Source organism: Bos mutus, chromosome 16, assembly GCF_027580195.1.
Source record: "Bos mutus isolate GX-2022 chromosome 16, NWIPB_WYAK_1.1, whole genome shotgun sequence".
NCBI classification, from domain to species: Eukaryota; Metazoa; Chordata; class Mammalia; order Artiodactyla; family Bovidae; genus Bos; species Bos mutus.
This window is the reverse complement of record NC_091632.1, coordinates 69,221,918-69,227,695: the sequence shown is the minus strand read 5'-3', so window position 1 is coordinate 69,227,695 and position 5,778 is coordinate 69,221,918. Positions and strand designations below refer to the sequence as shown.

The 5,778-nt window shown below is 40.8% G+C and overlaps 1 pseudogene; it reads right to left on the bottom strand.

Annotated features, from left to right (window-relative positions):
• Positions 1-308: 308 nt before the first annotated feature.
• On the bottom strand, positions 309-2,077 carry LOC102281345 (metalloreductase STEAP2 pseudogene; annotated as a pseudogene).
• Between the last annotated feature and the right edge of the window lie 3,701 nt (positions 2,078-5,778).

The window sequence follows — 5,778 nt, the reverse complement described above, 5'->3', positions numbered from 1 at the left end:
ATCTCTTGTGTCTCCTGCATTGGCAGATGGATTCTTTAAACCTTATATTTTACTAACTATACTAATCAAGTATTTTACTGTGTGTGTTAATTGCTCAACGTGTCCAATTCTTTGTGACCCCATGGACTGTAGCCCGCAAGGCTCCTCTGTCCATGGAATTCTCCAGGCAAGAACACTGGAATAGGTTGACATTTCCCACTCTAGGGGATCTTCCTGACCCAAGAATTGAACCCGGACCTCCTGCATTGCAGGCAGATTCTTTACCATGTGAGCTACCAGGGAAGCATCAGATGAATATCAAGTACATCTCATGCCTGCTGATAAGCCATGTTGAAAAAGAAGTATCTCTATAACCTTCTCACTGGTAAGCAGAGGCTGTAGGCAACATGAATCAAAGTGAAGTAAAAGCTTAGTAATTCAAGCTGTTCTCTACACTGTAAGCAGGTCTCTAACCAAAGTAGAAAGCTTCTATATTGGTGCCATAATAAACCTGATAAACAGCTGCCAGATCTGCTGGGTAGATCAGAGACCACAAAGTAATTGCGTCTATGGGCAAAGTTTTATTCACAGTCTCATCAGAAATCTTGTAAAAGTCACTCTACTGGTTTCTAGCACATGGATGAATCACATTTAGGACCCAATAATAAAGGAAGAAAAACACGGCCAGCTTATGGCTACCACCACTGGCCCTCTCCAGAAGGTAAATAGTCACAGGAGTAAATTTGCAATTGCTGTGATTCCAAATCAACAGGAACGAAATTCAACTGACTGGCAAGTTCAATAACCTTCTGTGGAGCTTGAATATTGTTGCTGCATATATAAACATGCCAGACAGCATCCTTAGGTCGTAATGGAAGCGCCCAAGCTGTTGCTAAGTTGCTAAATCACGTCCGACTCTTTGCCACCTCACAGATTGCAGCATGCCAGTGTTCCCTGTCCTTCAGTATCTCCTGGAGTTTGCGCAAACTCATGTCCATTGAGTCAGTGATGCCATCCAACCATCTCATCCTGTGTAGCCCCCTTCTCCTCTTGCCCTCAATCTTTCCCAGAGTCAAGGTCTTTCCCAACGAGTGGTCTCTTTACATCAGGTGGCTAAATATTGCAGCTTAAGCATCAGTCCTTCCAATGAACATTCAGGGTTGATTTCCTTTAGGATTGACTGGTTGGGTTCCTTGCTGTCCAAGGGAATCTCAAGAGTCTTCTCCAGTACCACAGCTTGAAGCATCAATTCTTTGGCACTGAGCCTTCTTTATGGTCCAACTGTCATATCCATACATGACTACTGGAAAAACCACAGCTCTGACTAGATAGACATATGTGCAAATTGATGTCTCTGCTTTTTAATATGCTGTCTAGGTTTGTTATAGCTTTTCTTCCAAGGAGAAAGCATCTTTTAATTTCATGGCTGCAGACACTCTCCACAGTGATTCTGGAGTCCAAAAATAAATTCTGTCACTGTTTCCATTGTTTCCCCTTCTATTTGCCATGAAGTGATAGGACCAGATGCCCAAGCTGAGACAACATTAAATCCTTTCACAATCAAAGAGTCCAGGAATAATGAAGCCAAATATTCCACATTGGATGCTGGGTATTGGTTTATCCTCATGTTATTGCTCACATCAATCAAAATTCACCCACAGCAGATGTCCAGGTCCCACAGTAAGGTGTAATGTTCCTATATATAGCAACAACATTATATTTGATATGATTTGATTTAATCAACTTCTCAGTGAGTGACATCTACCATATGAGGATAAAGCTCAGCAGAAAATTTAGGATTTCTGCTTCCTATGACTACATCATGATAGCCACGCCTAATAAGTCAAATAGTCAGGGACTTAGCAAAATTTCTACTGCCAATTACACCCATAGTGGCCTTCCTTACATCCTTCTTTTTTCTTTTTTGCCATGCCCTGTGGCATGTGGGATCTTAGTTCCTTGACCAGGGAACCGGTGTTCCCTGCATTGGAAGCATAGAGTCTCAACTGGACCACCAGCAAAGTGCCTTCGTTGCATCTTTGATACCATTTTTCCCCTGAGGCCAAGGAGGTTTTCTAAGGCTCTTGTGGTTTCCCATCAGTGTTTCATTCCTTGATACAGACTCTTCCAAAATCACCAGGGATATCTCGAGAATCTGGTTAAAACAAAGACTCTATTTGAGTGAGTCTGGAGTGAGGCCAAAGAATCAGCATTTCTAATAACATGATGCCAATGCTGCTTGTATGTGGGCTCCTCTTTGAACAGCAAAGCTTTCTGTACCCTCTGACTGGCCCTTTTCTCTGATGCCCCTTGTCAGTTTCTCCCTTCTCTCTGAGTCACATCAGAAAATTAGATCATGGCATTTCAGAAGCTGTCCATGGTTGAAGATCCCCCTCAGAGGATGTGAAAATGTAGAGCCAGTAGTTTGGCTCAAGGAGTGGAAGGCAAAGGATACATTTTCTATGTAGTGATGAAGCAAAAACAAACTTGACAGCAGATGAAATGAGTATTTTATGGACATGCAATGGCAAAGAGAAATATTTAAGTATTAGTAGCTCAGTCATATCTGACTCATTGCAACCCCACGGAGTGTGGCCTGCCAGGCTCCTCTGTCCATGGGATTTCCCAAAGATTCTTAGGCAAGAATCCTGGCGTGAGTAGCCATCCCCTTCTCTGAGGGATCTTCCCAACCCAGGGACTGAATCCAGGTCTCCTGCATTGCAGGCAGATTCTTTACTGTCTGAGCCCCCAGGGAAGCCCAGAAATATTTAAGGGAGAGAGATAAAATAAGAGAGAGAAGAAAACAATATTAAAGGAATGGGATGAAGCACAAAGGCAATTTCTGTGGCTGAAAAGCTTGACAAGCCATTCAAGAAATACCTGGGAAGTCTCATCCCTCGAAGTTTTGCTCTGTAACTGTGTTCTCCTCTCTTGCTGCTGTGGTCACCAGCTTTCAAAAACAGTTCATTGTGAATATTTTTATATTTCTTTAAGGCCCAGGCTTTCTGACCCAAGAGCACTGGCAAGCTTGATTAAAGGATGATTGCTCAGAAGCTCTATATTATATATTGTTCCAAAGAGACTATGGGGATTAGACTCATCTGACCTGGAGAAGTTTGCTCAGATTCTAGGACACTAAAAGTCTAGGTACCTTCCTAATACTCTCCCCAGAAAATACTTATTTTATTTTGCTTTTTTGCAACTCAAAGTGAAGGACTTTCTTTCAACCAGAGGGAGGTTGGGCCCCATAGACTGTCTTCTACAAGTTCTAAATCACACAACATTAAGATTCTTACAGATTTCCCTGGTGGCTCAGTGGTAAAGAATCCATATGCCAACACAGGAGACATGGGTTTGATCCCTGGGTTGGGAAGATCCTACTTGCCTCAGAACAACTAAGCCGGTGAGCCGTAACTGGTAAGCCTGTGATTTACAGCCTGGGAGCTGCAACTACTGAGACCACACACCTAGAGCCATGCTCCCCAACAAGAGAAGACACTGCAATGAGAAGCCCGTGCACAGCAACTAGAGAGAAGGCCCCACGTGCTGCAAATAGAGAAAAACCCACCCAGCAATGAAGACTCTGCACATCCAAAATAAATATATAAAAATTTAAGGAAAAAGATTCTTGAGCTGCAGGAACTAGTGAACATTTGGCTGACACTGTACCCCTCCATCGGCATCAGGGCTCCAGGAAATAGCACTGAGATTCCCTATGAGAATTAAACTTTTCTAGACCAGAGTTTACATGGTTTCTGTCAACACACACACACATAACAATTTCATGCAAACACTTATCAGCCACCTGCACAGAGAAGTTCTATGCCAGTTCCTCAGTCTGTAGTGCCTGTATCACTGTTTCCTGGACTCTGACCCTCTAGGTCCCATCACCTAGACTTTGCTTCACTCTTCTGACCCAGGTCCACTGTGACCCCCAGCATTAAGTGCCCTGTTCTTCACTATGACCAACCCAATCCTGTGGTTATGAATATCAATTCTTTGCTGTCTGCTTCTAAACCCTGATTTTAGTCAAATATCCAAGACCTGAATGTGTTAGGTACATCTCTGAAAGACATACTCTCTAATAACTTAGAAGCATTTGATCTCAGAAAATGCAAAGATTAGGTGAAATTCATTTTAAGAACTGTTGAAGCTGCCCAAAGCATATTTCAAATATATTTGCTTTCATAAGACTAGTCAAACTCCAAATGGATTATATTTTACTTATTACAACTATTTATTCATAGTACAAGTATGACTAACGATTTCATTGCAATTATTTTAAGCTTGTCTTATCATGCACATAATGTTCTGAAATGTGTATTTATATACTATAGTAATAAAGAATACAATATAATATATACTAATACATATCTCAGGGAAAGCTATGCCTGTGAATAGGCTGTGTGAATAGGCTGATTATCCTATTCTTGTGACTGAATTTGACTCCTAAAACACTCTATGATTAGTTATCTATTTCTCATTAAGTGAAAACAGAAGACTAAATTTGGATCTAAAATGGAAAATACAACCCACAGGCTGAAATTTTATTATAACAGATGTAAGATGCCTTAGTTTAAATCAGTAATATGCTAACAAGGGTTTTAGGATAAATAACTAGGTACCAGTAATGGGGTATAAACATGAATTAGATACAAAGGTAAAAATGAAAACAAGTACACAATTTGTGGAAAAGATAAACCTGAAAATGACTACAATCTTATATGATTTATATTACCATTAAATTTAATGAGAAGTGATACTTGCTGTGAAATGGATGAGCTAGAAAATTCCACTTTGCCTGAAGTTCACTATGGGCAAAACCTGATAACCCATAGTCTTCTCCAGATAAAGTTGTATTTATTCAAGCTGTACCTTTTCTCCAAATTCAAATCCTTTTTGGCTGTACTAAGTGTTCTTATATCTTTTTAGGTTGAATTAAGTCTTCTTAATTTTTCCAAAAAATCTTTTCAAGCATCAGGTACACCAAGGTATAGTAATTTTGTAATATATTTTAGTTAAAAATCTGTCTCTTTCACAGATAAAAAATTGGGTAATATTAGAGTACTATATATCATGCATGTTCTATCTCCATTATTTAGCACAGTATTAGGGTTTTTCACAGTGTTCTCAGAATAATTTCAAATCTTCAGAAATGAGAAAGCAATAAAGATTCACCACAGTTCAGTTCAGTCACTCAGTCATGACCGACTCTTTGCGACCCTATGAATTGCAGCACACCAGGCTTCCCTGTCCATCACCAACTCCCAGAGTTCACTCAAACTTATGTCCATCGAGTGGGTGATGCCATCCAGCCATCTAATCCTCTGTCATCCCCTTCTCCTCCTGCCCCCAAGCCCTCCCAGCATCAGAGTCTTTTCCAATGAGTCAACTCTTCCCATGAGGTGGCCAAAGTACTGGAGTTTCAGCTTTAGCATCATTCCTTCCAAAGAAATCCCAGGGCTGATCTCCTTCAGAATGCACTGGTTGGATCTCTTTGCAGTCCAAGGGACTCTCAAGAGTCTTCTCCAACACCACAGTTCAAAAGCATCAATTCTTCGGCACTCAGCTTTCTTCACAGTCCAACTCTCACATCCATACATGACCACTGGAAAAACCATAGCCTTGACTAGACAGACCTTTGTTAGCAAAGTAACGCCTCTGCTTTTGAATATGCTATCTAGGTTGGTCATAACTTTCCTTCCAAGGAGTAAGCGTCTTTTCATTTCATGGCTGCAATCACCATCTGCTGTGATTTTGGAGCCCAAAAAAATAAAGTCTGACACTGTTTCCACTGTT